The 15,609-nt window shown below is 37.4% G+C and overlaps 1 protein-coding gene across 15 annotated transcripts in view; it reads left to right on the top strand.

The window, feature by feature from the left end:
* Positions 1–15,609, top strand: part of LOC105465636 (EYA transcriptional coactivator and phosphatase 4) — a 280,315-nt gene that overhangs the window by 111,936 nt on the left and 152,770 nt on the right. Inside the window, exon 1 of one of the 15 annotated variants that reach the window (XM_024787878.2) lies at positions 7,578–8,173. The exons of the other annotated variants lie outside the window; for them this stretch is intronic. The gene's annotated coding sequence lies outside the window, so the exon portion shown is untranslated. Of the gene's footprint in view, positions 1–7,577; positions 8,174–15,609 lie in introns of those variants that run through there. 15 annotated transcript variants of the gene reach the window in all.

The raw sequence follows: 15,609 nt of genomic DNA on the forward strand, positions 1-15,609 counted from the left end.
AATTTGAGAGCTCTGGGAAAAGAAGTATAAACTTCAGACATCTACCTATTTTAGCAAACCTTACCTGGTTTAAAATGTCATCAGATAAGTTTGTAAAATGACTTGAGTAGAAAATGTAGAACATGAAATATCAATCAAATCAAGAATGTTTGATGAAGAATTAATTCCTAGAATCTTTTTGCAGTGTTGCTGGCTCTCTTTGCCATTTCTTTTGTTTGCTATTCATTCTGATAAGGGCCTGATGTTTGATGTTGACAGTCTAATCGAACCAAGAAATGAACAAATAAAATTTATTGAGTTCCGATTATGTGCCGTGCACTGTTCTAGGTGCCAGGGTTACAAGAATGAAGACAAAAGTACACCTTGGTATGAAACTTCCATCCTACTTGGAGGGGAGAGAAAGGTGACAGATAATGTTCAAATTAACTCATGAAAAAGATAATTTTATGTATACCTAAGTGCAGTAAGGACATAAAACAAAATCTTCTGATAGAGAATGCTAGGGTTAGGTGTTGGCTAGTTTACACCAAGTAGTTGATGAGGGTGGTGACTTTTAAGCACAGACCAGATGGCAAGAAAGGCAACCATTCAAGTATGTGGGCAGAGCTTCTAGACAATGGGGATATGAGATGAAGAAACCATAAAGCTGAAAGGAACTTACTGTGCATGGAGAACAGCAAACCGGACAGAGGGGCTGGAGTGCAGTGAGGGAGAGAGCTGAGCTGGATGAAGTTAGGGGAGTTGGCCCCTGTGGCTCTATTCTTTGTTAGTCGCTCTCTGTATCTTTTTCATACTTCGGTTTGCTACATCTTCATGTTTGCTGATCTTTTCTACTTCAGTGTCAAATGTGCTGTTAATCCAGTCCAAGGAATTTATTTTTATTTTAAATGTTCTAGGTTTTAGCTTTAGAAATTGCATTTCATTCCATTTCTGTACATTTCATTTCTTTTTTATTATATTCATGTTTTCACTAGATTCTTAAATATGTTTATGATAATATCAATTATCAATTAATATAAATTTCTTTAGATTATATTATCTCTGTTATTTCTGGACCTATTTCTAATGACTGATTTTTCTTCTGCTTACATTTTTTTGCATGACAAGTAACATTTTATGAGATGCTGGATATTCGGCTGTTGACCGTCTGGATTTTATTGTCTTTTTTATGGAGTGTTAAACCTTGTTTTAGAAAACCATTAAGTAACTTCCAAATCAACTTGTATTTTAGAGGCTTGTTTTTAAATGGTATTATAGTGAGGCTACTGAAGCCCTTAATCTAGTGTTAGTTTTGTCTTACCATTAAGGTGTGAACTTTCAGGATCTCAGTTGAATGTCTCCGATATTTAGTGAGGCCCCTGTACTCTGGCTGGATGAAATACAAATGTCTTCTAGCTCCCTGTAAACTGCACATTGTTAAGATTACAGCTCATCAACTGGCCCTTTCTTTTGCACAGTCTTGTTGTGTTTCAACCTATGTATATGCAATTCAATATTTAGCAACTATATAGTGAGTCCCCATGCAGATTTCTGGAGCTCTCTGTCTACTTAGCTGTATTATCCCCAGTACCCTGCCCTGCAGATACCAGTCACCTTAACCTTCCAGGACTCTATCTGACTGCTTAACTAAGGATACCCTCTCCCTCATCATAGTCCAGAAAGCTACTGTAGACAGACAATTGTGACTATAGTGCTGACCTTCTTTGTTTCCCTTCTTTCCTGGATTACGGTCCTCCATTGCCTTTGTCTAACATCTAAAATCAACCATTTCACATATTTCTGGATTTCTATATGTTTCATTACAGGAGGGGTGTCAGGTACAAGTTCTTTAACATGGTCATGAACCATGTTAAGAAAGATTCTTTTCCCATAACATTTTATTATGGAAAATTTCAAATGTGTATAGAAGTAGAGGAAGGAACCTAATGAACCCTTATACTCACCATCCATCTTTACCAATTAACTACATGGTGCCAAATTTGTTCACCTATACCTTCTTCCCAGTTCCTTAGCCATCTAGATCATAATGAAGAACTTAAAAGAATTTTAAATGGCAAAACTTAATGCTATGTTAAGGCAAAAAAAAAAAAAAGAGGAGAAGATAGTATTTATTGAATCTCTACTTTATTTATTTGGTACTTATTCTTGAGCTATAGATCTCAATTTGTTTTATTATCACAGAAACCTTACAATGTAATCTTTTTGAATGCTGCCAAATCTATTTTAAATAAAGGTTTGATTTGCATTTTTATTTTTGTTGCCTAAAAACTTTACAATAGTCCGATAGTTTGAACAGTTTGTATACCTTATGCATCATCTTGTGTGTACAATGTGATATGATTTGGTTGCAACTGATGAAACACAGTAACCTCACAATTCATTGGCTACCATAGATTTGATCAGTAATGCCTTGTTCAAAAGGAAGTTTGTGTTGACTTTTTTTTATTATAATGAGGAGCTTAAAAGGTAAACAAACAATATGGAAAATGTTTTAAAAACAATATAATACTTAATATTAAGTGAAAGAAACCATACAACATGTTCATCTACATTTCATAAATGGTTAAGAATGTCATATACATACATTTAAAATTGGTATAACAGATAATTTGAATCTTAAAAGGAATCTAGAAAAAATAAAGTTAGTCATTTTTCTAACAGATACGTGAGGATATATTTTTTCTTTTAAAAATTTATTTGGCACTGTTTCATCAGTAAATACAAGTTAGAAATCATTAAAATGAAAATAATTGGAATCTATTGTTAATGAACATAGCCAGCTGACTTAACTTACTAATACATGATGATAATGAGGCCGGAATTGCAGCTGGATTGAAAGGAGAATGACAGAAACACAGTTAAAGCCAAGCTTAAGAAAAGGAAGAATCTTGCAAGACAGAATGAAAGTTGAAAATCAGTCGCCCGTAGCAAAACCAACAAAGTTAATACCACTAACAAAGCTTCGCATGTCTTAGCTCAAAATATCTTCAGTGACAATGTGAAGAGTTGATAATCTTGTCCCAACACTAATGATATTTCAGGCATGTACCTACATGTTCAAATGATAGTAAGTTCATAGCTTATTATACTTGAAAACAAGCATATATTACAATACAGTATCACTGTGGGTAGTAATTTCTTTACTTTGGAATAAATTTCACATGTTTTTAAAAACCATGTCTGTAAGTTGTGCTGAGAATGTTTATTCTCCCACAATGGAGATAACTTTCCTGAATAATGTATTATGATAGTTATTGCATTATCCTCTATGTCTACTTGACCCGTAAGTTTCTCAATTATCTGTTACTCAAGATTCTATTTTTAACATCTTGCCAGAGAACAGCATTGGCATGTGAGTATGCCTGTGCTTCCATGCTGTGTATGTGTATGTGTGTTATAAAATGATGGTCCTTTAGTTCTATTAGGTGATAGATGTTGAGATGAGTGAAGACTGTCCACTTTCCCTTCCAAACTTTGCTTTTAGGTAAGAATGAAAGAAATGTCAAACCAAATTCTGGCTTACATATAGGTATTTTTTGGAACATTTCTTGGCAAACAAACACACAATAAAAAATAACCCTATATTTGTTCTGTAGGATCAAGGATACTTTAGATCTTATGTCCTTTTAGATGCTGTGACCATTGCCTGGTATGAAAGCTCCAGTTGAGATAAATGTAAAAATTCCAAGACCAGATTCTCTCACCTTATGTCTAGCATCAGGCAGTTAGAATCTTCTGTAGTTCATGACTAGGCATAGGAATACTTAAACAGTTAGCCAAACACATACTCTTAAAAGTGAAAGCTGCAGGCTTCTCTAATATTTACACTTGATTTACATAAGGGTGGAGAGTATTGCTAAAATATTTTAGTGATCTACTTATCTTGAATACTTTTAACCTCTATTAAAATGAGATGTCCTGAGCTCATTTCTCCCATTCACAGTGCTAGTCAAGAGGCTACTGTTTTCATCAATGAAAACCCATTTCTGACATTAAGTATTCTAATTTTCAAAAAGTTGTTTGTTGATGGAAATTCTGGTAACCAGAAGACTTTTAGTACTCATGTGAGCGAAGGTGGGCTTTATGATGAGAATGCTACCTTTCTGTTGTTGCATTTTTAAATAGAATGCTCATAGCACCTACAGTATAGCTTATTCTAAGTAAACCATGCATAATTACTGGATGTGCTGTAGTATTTTTAGAAAATTGCAGACATGATAACTGCATTAATGTTTGTGGTATTAAGAACAAGGTTATATATGCTTTAGAAATCCTTATTTACAGCTTCTGTGACAAAATGTCACTGAAATTCTTGAGTAAGTCTTATATAACTGTGGTGGAAGTTGTTATCTTTAACTACCAGGAGTGAACATACTACCAGTAATAATAGTTACTGCTATTATTATTATTGGACATTGTGATAGTGATGGTGACATTGTTGAAAAGTCATAGCCATAATGATTGTCCTATTAGTAATAATAGAGGAAGAAGTAAAGACTAGTTACTGTTTCCTGAATGTTTACTCTGTGCTATATGTTTAAGGTTCACATGTCATTTATTCACCAGAATGACTCAGGTATTGTTGTTTTATCTTAATTTTTCTGATGAAGAATTTCACACAACTGGTATGCAGCAGAAATGGAAAATAAATTCTTTACTTTCTGATTCTAAATATGGACTAATTTCCATTGCCTTATGTTGCTTCTTTTTCTGTTAAACCTTTTATAAGAATTTCCATGAAAATTTTAAAATGCATTTTTGTTAGGACTTCTGGAACAAGAATAGTTTATAGAGAAAGGAAGAGTTTTTTGGTTTATTAAAAATTGTGCCAGGAAAAAAGATAAAAATGTGGAAAACTTTTTTTCTGTTTATGAAGGCATTCAGCTTCTGTTGACTCAGATCCAGATCCATTGAAAACAGATTGAGGTGTGGTGGTTTTTTTTTTTCTTTGTTGTTGTTGTTGTTTGTTTGTTCACAAGAAAGTTTGTAGGAAATCTTAGAAACAGAGTCTTTCTATACAGCCTTGATTTTCCCCAGCATTTCTCATGAAAACTGCTGCCACAGCTTTTAGACAGTAGAATAATAAATCTACCTTTTGGGTACATAGATATCCGAGTAAAGAGTCAGATAAATGGTTTTGAAAAATAGTTTCTTTTTTTCTTTCTTTTTTTCTAACTTTTATTTTAAGTTCAGGGGTACAGGTGCAGGTTTGTTACATAGATAAACTTGTATCATGGAGGTTTGTTGTACAGGTTATTTCATCACCCATCTATTAAGCCTAGTACCCATTAGTTATTTTTCCTGATCCTCTCCCTCCTCCTACCCTCCATCCCCAAGAGGCCCCAGTGTGTGTTGTTCCCTACTGTGTGTTCGTGTATTCTCTTCCACCCAGCAATCCCATTACTGGATATACACCCAAAGAAATATAAATCATTCTGTTATAAAGACGCATGCACACGTATGTTCATCGCAGCACTATTCACAATAGCAAAGACATGGAATTAGCCTAAATGCTCATCAATGATAGACTGGATAAAGAAAATGTGGCACATATATACCATAGACAACTATGCAGTCATGAAAAAGAACAAGATAATGTTCTTTACAGGGACATGGATGGAGCTAGAGGCCACTATCCTTAGAAAAATAGTTATTTAATGATTGCAGTTTCCTGGGGATGAACCTTACTCTTAAGCATACTTGGGATGGCTTGTCCTTATCGATTGCTATGTAAGTACATTTTATAAGATTGCTAAAGATATTTGTATTATTATTTATATTCAAAGATTAAGCTTCTTATGTTGAAAAATTGTTTTTATGTTATATATGTCGAGAATTCAGGATCTTGAATGAAAAAGCAGTAAAAATAAAAGGACATGCTTTTATTAGAAATATAATTCTCAAAATTGTTATATTACATAGTTACAGATTGTCATAGTCAGCTTAGGCTGCTATTACAAAATACCATAGACCGGGTACTTAGGCAATACAAATGCATTTCTCACAAGTCTGGAGATTGGGAAGCCCAAGATCAAGGTGCCAGCATGATCAATTTCCAGTGAGGGCTTTCTTCTTGTCTTGGGGTGGGTGGAGAGAGAGAGAGAGAGAGAGAAAGGGAAAGAGAGAGAGAGAAAGGAGTTTGCTTACATTTGCTATCTGGTACTTCTTGTTATAAAAGCATTAATCCCATCATGATGACCTCTGCTCCTCATGACCTCATATAACCCTAATTATGTATCAAAGGCCCATCTCCAAATAATGTCACATTGGAGGTTAGGGCTTCAACATATACACTTTGGGGCAATGCAGACATTCAGCCCATAATGAACACCATCAGTTTAATATCACCAACATTAAAGTCAAGAGTTATACCACTTATTTATAGTTTTTCACTCAAATGAAGTAACCCATGTGCATTATTAAAATTGGTGTGTTCTACTTATGTTAATACATATTTTGATGTTTCTGATGATGATGTGGTCATGTTAGGGAACTTCGTGCTTGACTAGAACTCTATGGTACATTTCCTAAATATTTTTGTTTTATTTCTGAGGTTATTTATTATTTATAACTATTGTTATGAAAGTTATTCAGAAGATAGAAGTTGAATGCTGCTGAAGTGATTGTAGTGTCTACTTAGTTACACATTGAGAAATGGGAGCCATTATTATGAAGCGAGAGAGCCTTATAATATTAGAAGGGCCAAAGAGTAAAGTGAATGTGAAAGAGTTATGAGCATAAGATTACTAAAGATTAGTTTACTATCTATTAGCATTTGAAGTGTCAAAGCATCATTCTGTGTGTGTGTGTGTGTGTATATATATATTTTGTGTGTGTGTGTGTGTGTGTGTGTGTGAGAGAGACAAGAGTCTCACTCTGTTGCCCAGGTTGTAATGCAGTGGTTTGATCTCGGCTCACTGCACCCTCTGCCTCCCAGGTTCAAGTGATTCTCCTGCCTCAGCCTCTGGAATAGCTGAGACTACAGGCATGTGCCACCACACCTGCATAATTTTTGATTTTTAGTAAAGACAGGGTTTCACTGGTCTCGAACTCCTGACCTCAAGTGATCCACCCATCTCAGCCTCCCAAAGTGTTGGGATTATAGGCGTGAACCCCTAAGCCTGGCCTAATTCAGTATATTTTAAAGAGGAAATGAAGAGCATTGGTTAATCCAGTGAGTCTTTTAAGTGCAAGAGCTTCTATCATATTATGGTATCATAAATAAGAGGAAAATACATAAGAATATACTAAATACCTATATAGTAATCACTACATCACCTTAGATATCTATTATTACAACTAATGTCTAATGGAGTATTTTAGAAAAAGTTAATTTCAAACTTGGGCTAGTAATTAGACTCAGGAGATTCTTTTGTCATCAAACTCAGTTTATTTTAACCACGAATCTGGGCTCAAATTGCTATTTTCATTCATCATTTTTGATAAACTTGGTTAAGGATTATTATATGTATTTAAAGTTAAATCAGTAATTTTTTTGTATATTTACAATTACAGTATATTTCATGATCCTTGTTTACTAGTTCTTAAGTAGTCTTCTATTCATCATATTTTCTCTTTTTGGCTAATCTGAGCCTTTCTAAACTGAGATAGTCCTATTTTAAGAGTTTATTTTCTATTATAAAAGAGCAGAAAAAACTAACTAGTCTCCTTATTTATGCATAAACTCTACCAGTTTTATTTCCTAGCAAAGAAAAGGGGGGACCTTTGTATTATTCTCACAAAATGTATTTTGCAGAAATATCTGAATGTTGTTGAAGTAGCAAAATGAACTCTAGAGAGGTGAATTGTTTTGATCTAATTAAATAATGGTACCTAATCTAATTGTAAGATAATTTTTAAACTGAAGAAATTATTCAGAAAAATTCCCCAAATATCCTTCCATTCTCACACTATACATTTCAGAATTTCCCATAAATCCAAACACTTCTATTTCTAGGTCAGGTCAAAAAATCTAAACTGTTTGGTTTGTAGCAGCTTTCACAGACACAGGAGCCCATTACCTAGCAGCAGCTGTCTTACTAGTATTTCTCTTAGGAGGCACTTCACACGAGGAGGGACTCTGCTGGTGTTGTGTTTGTTTTGTATTAATGGTTAAAGGAAGGTAAAAGGGTCTTTCTGATAGTTTTTCCTGTGGCACAGATTTCACGCTGCGGTAATGCTTATTGTTATTTTATGTATATAATACTTATGTAATCATTTTGATACAGTTCTGTAAAATTATATATAATATGAAATATTTATATATTTGAGAAAAATAATTATCTATATTATCTATATCTGTTTAGGCACTGTTTATCTAAAGTATTGCTAAGTCTTGCTACCATATAATATTTTCCTTTCTTTATGGTTTGATTTAAAGCAAATGTTAAAGGAAAACAAACTCTGAAGTGAACCTCCGAATAGCTTCACAGCTGCTGTTTACTTACTATTAATTTTATTGAAGTTTATGCTTCAACAGAGCAAAACACAGTGGTCTGAAACTAGTTTAATAGAAACACAAGTGTTTTTAGTGAGCCCTCTGAACAGAGCTTTCTGTTTAAAGTAGAGGCAATCTAGTGTATTGGAAGGTACTGGACTTGAGTTTGAATCTTGACTGTTGAGTATTATTTTTGTTACCTTGAGGAAGTTGATAAATATTTGAATTTTCAATTATTTTCCTCAGCGAAAGTAAGACAAGAATGATCTCACAAGCGCAAATGAGAAAATTAATAAGTTAATTTTAAAAACTCCCTTTTTGTTGGAAGTGCATCTATAAAGTCATACTTCTATATGGATCTCACAGTGAAAAGGAATCATCAAATGTTGGGATTTTCAGATATTCTAGGTTTTACCCACTTAAAGCACCATTTTTTTCTAGTTGAACTATTTTGATTGAGCATTTTTCTAAACATTATTTTACATGTATCTGCTTTGTAAAATACCTGGGTATTATTGCCTTACATTTGTATATTCATTCAGCCTTTAACAAAAATTTTGTTGAGTGCTGTTCTGCTCCAGGCACTGTGCTAAGCCTTGTACATAAACTGATGGAAAAACGGACATACAGAGTGTATGAACTAGTAGGAAGACACGCGCTCCACAAGTAACACAAACATACATAAATGATATACATATTGTGATAATTGCTAAAAAGAAAACCAAGAGGGCACTATGAGAAGAAACGGGAAAAACTACTGTAGGTTGAGTGGTCAGGAAAGGTGTCTCTGGGAAAGTGAAATTTAAGCTGAGATCTGAAGGATGAGAGCCAGCCGCCTTACAGAATGCGGGGGAGAGCATTCCAGGCACTGGAAATGAGGAAAAGGGGCCTGGTAAGGAAAAAAAGGCCCTTTTTGTTTTCAAGAAACTGACAGAAATTCAGTGTGACTAGAACACAGGAAACATGGAGAAGACTGGTCTGACAAAAGATACAGAATCCTGTATAGTTTATAAAACACGTTTACAGCTTGAAGTAACTAGTTGAGATGAAGACATTGTTTTTTTGTTTCCATATATAGACACTGAGGGTTAAGGGGGCTGACTTGCCCAAGGTCACCCTGCTAGGAGGGGAGGATGAGCGCTCCAGCCTTCTTTGACCCCTAGTCATGGGCTCTTTCTGCTGTGAAAATTTCCTAGCTGAACAGTTTCATACTTTTCTTGATGTCTGAGGTCATTATTACATAATCAGTCACTGAAATTAAACCCTAATGGACTGTTGAGGTGTGAAAGGCCCATTGACCTGTAAGATCTTTTGAATTCTTATGTCTGAATCATAGTTTTTCTGTCTTCTCTGCTATTGGGTTGTTCTCATTCGATTTCAGCTATTCCCTTTTTTGTTTTTGAGGAGCTGCAGACATAGAAACCAACGTGTTTTGTTTATTAGGCATGTGTAAAGTAATAGCCAGTAGCTTCTGTGTGAGAGTCCGTTGGATTGTTGGAATATATGTTGTCTCAGCAGGTCAGGCAGTGATGTTTGATTATTCCTAATTGTAAAATTGATTTTACTTTGAAAATTTTGCCAAAAAAATAAATCATGTTTAAATGAGGGAGATATTTACATAAAGTCGATGATGTCTGAGGAGCCACTCTTATCCCGTTCTCTTAAGAGTTTGAAATCAATTGGGAATAATCACAAGAGTTAGACAAAAATGACAATACCAGGTTTATTGTTAATAAACCCAGATTGGACAGCTGTCCATGAACCTAAGGCCTAAATCATGCTTCCCCTTCTTTACCCAAGCTGAACTTAACAAATGCAATCAGACCTCTGTCTCCAGAACCAGAAGACAGAAAGAACGCTATGTACATCTGGAAGGCAGGCTGCATCTGAAGAAGGTAGCGCAGGAAGGGTTAATGAAATCTGCCCTGTGACCTATTCTTCTGTTACTCATCAGAAAGGAAAGAAGTAATACCTGATACTCACAAGAAAGATTTTATTGTATAAAATGGAACAAAAATATGAGAAAAGGGAGAAAACGATTTCTTCTACATCAAGGTAAAAACAAACCTTTATGATTTAATTAGACAACATTTACAAGTAAAGGTATTATATCTTGTGAACATACCTACTTAATATCAAATAGGATAATTTCAGTGTTACGGCTTAGTAGGCTAGGAATCTGAAGACTTCTTTTACTTACTTTATTATTTAGGAGAAGCCGTAGGACAGTGAGCTCCAGTTTCGTCATCTGTCATAACGAGCGCTATAAATACATGCTCTGTCTGAGAGAAACAGATGCTACGGTGACTATGAAAGGGTTGTGGGAAAAGAGAATGACATCTGAGTACCTACTGTATGCCAACCAATGTGTTAGATGCTTTTCAGGATATCTTGTATAATCACCATAATCAAACAAGTGTTATTCTCATTTTTCAAAAAAATTGAGTGTCAGATTCTACAACAACCATTTTTTGAGCATTTATGACAAGCCAGTCTCTGTGAATATAGTGGTGAACTGGGATACCATAAGAAAGTGGCATTTCAACACAGATGTGGAGAGTGAGGGGAGCTAAGCTCATAGAGGGAGGGTTGCCTGGTCGTGTTCCTCTCTAACCAGCTTTCCTCTACACCCTCCTCAGATAGTCTTCCCTGTGTCTATTTAGTCAGAAACTGGAATGGCATTCTCGATACTCCTCTTTCTCTTATCACATACACCCATAGGCACAAAGGTCCTGAAATGGGATAGAGATTGGGATATTTATGGAATAGAGAGAAGAACTTCATTTCTTGTATGCTTTGAGAGTTAGAATTGTCCTAACTGCATAGGGAAGACACAGAAGGGCTTTAGACTGGAATATTGTGAACCTACTCTTGGAAGAAGGCAGTTCTCCATGGGTCTCTCACATTTCTGTATGTATTATGAGTGAAGGTATTGACTGCCGTCGTCACAGACTCTCTTTTCAAGGACATTTGTGAATAACTTTAGAAGAAAGTGATAGTACCTCCCTCCATAGCAAAGGGCAGGCATGCTTACTGTCCAGTATAATAATAAAGATAATGTCTTCCTTTGGAACCAAGGGAAGGCATGTTTACTGCCCATTATAAAAAATATTTGATGTCCCTACATTCAGGGTCGTTTTGCTGCAATACAGTCCATTGCATATGCAGGTGTCATGTCACCTTGAGGGAACTGGGGATCAGAGAACTGTCACAAGAAAATGCTGATACCTGAACTTCCATTATTGGAAGTAATAAGTCTCATTACTGTGAGTAATAAGTCTCTAACCCAGAAGTCTTGTGTATTCTGCCATCTTCTGTGAAATTGTGGCGGGCTAACTTGTTAGCTTGTGAATAAGATAAAACTCAGACCCTCCGTAATTGTTGGCAGTTTTAGTGATGAGGAGGGGGTCCTGATAGAGACATGAGTTTCTGGAAGAGAAAGGATGAGGCCCTCCTGGGCCAATTGACGAGATTTGAGAGAAATTCATGAACATCATTAGTGAACATGCTGATCAACTTGTTTAGGGAATGAATGACCCTCCATTTTATTGTCTGTTGATGAGGAAGAATTGGAGAGATGAATGCAATCTAAGTACCTGAAGGTAGGTTCAAAGTCAGCTGTCTGAAAGGTGCCCTGGATGTTGCTAGTCCTATTCCAGGCATGGAGATGTTTTTGACTATCTCAGGTCCACCCATTGTGACAAGTAGGCCAGTGACCTTCTGGAGGAAGGTTCTGACCCTCTTTGTAACAACAGTTATAATTTCATGCTCTGGCCTACAAGGAAGAAAATTTGTACCCACTGTAGGTAGAAACCAAGCAAATAACTATAACCTTGGGTAGTTCACTTAGAAGATGAATGTGTGGGGTATGTAATACTTGTTAAGGAAGTATTAGCCCTCAAGGTTCTTTAGTTGCACCATTTTACAAGTATGTAATACTTGTTAAGGAAGTATTAGCCCTCAAGGTTCTTTAGTTGCACCATTTTACAGCTTATCCCCTCCTGTAGACTATCATGCCAACCTTAGATTCACTAGGAGACTTAGAATTTCTTAGAGTGGGGCCAGGCTGCTGTAAGGGAGCTTTGGTTACCTTGGGGGAGATTTCCTTGAAAGAGAAAAGCTCCCATAGGAAACCGTAGATGAGGTATTGACTAGTCTTTGGGCCCTTATTGCCCTAGAATGGGTTTGTAATGCTGATGAAGATTACCTGTTGGAAAACGAGAAACTGACCTAATGAAATCTAGACAAATTCTTACTGTCACCCCTATTGCCTCTCAAAACTCTCATAATTCTTTTGTTGAAGCAGTGATAGAACGTTAGAGATGTTATCATAATGGGGCAATAAATGCCCTCAATTGAAACAGACTCCTTAGAGAAATAGCTGCTGTGCAGGTCAAGCCCAAATCAAGCAAATGGAACAAATACTCTAGCCACAGCCAGAAAGTGGTTATGGCTGCTAAGTCTAGGGGTTCCCAGAACTGGAATAGATGGTGTCTGTGATGATCTTGCTGCCAAATATAGAGCATTGCATGGAATGAAAATAGTAGAAGTTTATTTGATTGAGCCTTGAGCCAGCTGACAATCAAACCTGAAAGTAAATACATCTTGTTTACTAACATAGAACTGTTCTCTCCCTCTCTGCCCCTTGATCCCCAGCCTTGGACTCTTCTTCAGCTTTAGCTTCTTCAAGGAGGAGAGAATGGAGCTGAGTTCTCTCTGTCCTGAAGGAAGACCGCAATTCTTACATGTCTCTCTCCAAGTATGCTGGGAAACTCTGGCGAGGGCAAGGACTTCAACTTTTATGGCTCTGTGAGATACACATTAAGGAAGTATTAACTGGCCCAATTTATCATCCTGCCCAGTCCAATGAAGGAGGGGATAGCTGAATTCAGCCATGGTGGTTTGAACATGGTTTGCAGTGGGGGAAGGAAGCTAGCAGAGCTTATGGGTGGGGCCTTTCGTTCCAATTAGTGTGTCTTTGTTGTAGCTTCCCCTGCTGAATTGTAAATGACTGTACTGTGAATGTTTATGAAGTCCAGAGGGGAGTCTCCTGACCAGGAAGAGCTGCAAGTACAGAAGTGCTTCTCCCTTTGGGGCCCCACAACCCTAATGACCTCTTTGGAGCTTCAGTTCTCTATGACTCATGGTTTTTCTGATTGGAGCCTCTGGCAAAAGGCAGCAGCATTCACCCTTGGAGTTCTGGACTCATAGCTCTGACGTTAAAACAGGATATTCCTTTAGAAAAGGGTCCCTTCTAGTTAACTAGATGCCTGGCCTGTGGAGACCTTGTAACTCTTTTTTTTTTTTTTTTTTTTTTCTGAGACGGAATCTTGCTCTGTTGCCCAGGCTGGAGTGCAGTGGTGCGATCTCAGCTCACTGCAAGCTCTGCCTCCCGGGTTCACGCCATTCTGCCTCAGCCTCCCCAGCAGCTGGGACTATAGGCACAGGCCACCATGCCCAGCTAATTTTTTGTATTTTTAGTAGAGATGGGATTTCACCGTGTTAGCCAAGATGGTCTCGATCTCCTGACTTCGTGATCCACCTGCCTCGGCCTCCCAAAGTGCTGGTATTACAGATGTGAGCCACCGCTCCCGGTGAGACCTTGTAACTCTGGAGTCTGATATTCCCACTTTGGGGTCCAGTCATACTCAATGAATAACAAGGGAAAGGCCCAACAGGCCTGGGTGTCAAATGGAAGTGGTAAATTTAGGAATGCAGCCAGCCTGAGGCAAGCAGCATCTTAATCTCACTTGAGAAAGTGGCAGCTCTCATCCCCCACTCTGCTGCCTGATTCACCAAGGTTCCCCTAAGTGCCTGGACCTGCCGCACTTATGGATCAACTAACCTGAAACCTAATGGTATCCAGTGGGTTGTGTTCAGCCTCACCATCACCTACTCAACCAGAAATGGACATTGTTTCTGTGCTCAGTGTTCACATTCAAGGCAGTGCTCTTAGCCCTGGCCAATACTCCCCTTAATGAATCTTGCTGTGTTTTTACTGTCTCTGGAAGTGTTGCCAATGACCTAGTTGTTTGGGCTGCCACTTGAAAAAATGCCAACTGGAAGATTATAAACTCCCCTTTTTGGGGCCACAAGCTGTGGAAATGGTTGGACTGTCAGTTATTTATATAGATGGTAAGGGCCCATTCTCTGATGAAAAGCAGTGGGAATCAAGCTGCTGGTTCCACTTGCACCACCCAGATTGCCACCACTGCTGCCTCGCTTCATCGGAGCGCTTGACAGGCAACACACTCACAGCACAGACTGGGCACAAGGTGATATGTGTTTCTGATATCGAGGTGACTGGCATCACAGACTTGGGGCTCCTGCCAATAGTTGACCTGTTTGTCTCAATGAAGGAAGACACACTGTACATACAGGGAGTTACTTCTGCCAATTCTTAACAGATTTACTGCATTGGACTCCTCTTAAAACTGGCGGTGGTGCCTCACTGCTACTGACACATTTTCAGGTTATGAGTTTGCTAGGTGCATTCCAGTTAGTCAGAGCCAGTGGTGCACCTTTTATTGCAGAAGCCAGGGCTGATAGTCAAAGTATTTGATAGTCTTTCCATGCTCCCTACAGTCCATAGGCACTTTGTATTGTTGAGTGTTGGAATGACTTCCTAAAATTAACTCAAAAAGATTTAAAACTCTACCTCCCTAATCTCCTCCTGGTTTGGACACGTTAATAAGACTGTTGGGTCATGAAATGCAACTGGCCCAGTTAGGGATCATCCTCTTTTTGTCCTTTCTTGGTTATGATCAGGATGAAAGAAAAGAGAGGTTATACAGAACTATTCTGAAAATTCAGGATATCATCCTGACCATTCCTAGACATGATGAGTCTTCCTTTCTCCTAATACCTATCTCAGGCCAGACTCTTTGGTACATCTGCTGGGTGGCAGCCTGGTCAAAAGATGGAACAGGAATCCAAATTTATTCTGGTTCAGCCACTTGAGTTTTCTTGTTAGATTGAATTATCCTAGGATATTGATCACTTGGTTGGGTAAACGGCTCACCAAGTGCCCTCATACCCTGTATCCTCGCGTCTTCTTCCTGTAGCCATGAAACTGAGGCTAGCTACCATGTTAGCTTGCACATAGGGTAAAATCTCAGACCTTTCATAATTATTTACATCTACTTACATATTGAAATAGTTTTAGCCACTTC

This window comes from Macaca nemestrina, chromosome 5 (assembly GCF_043159975.1).
Source record: "Macaca nemestrina isolate mMacNem1 chromosome 5, mMacNem.hap1, whole genome shotgun sequence".
NCBI classification, from domain to species: domain Eukaryota; kingdom Metazoa; phylum Chordata; class Mammalia; order Primates; family Cercopithecidae; genus Macaca; species Macaca nemestrina.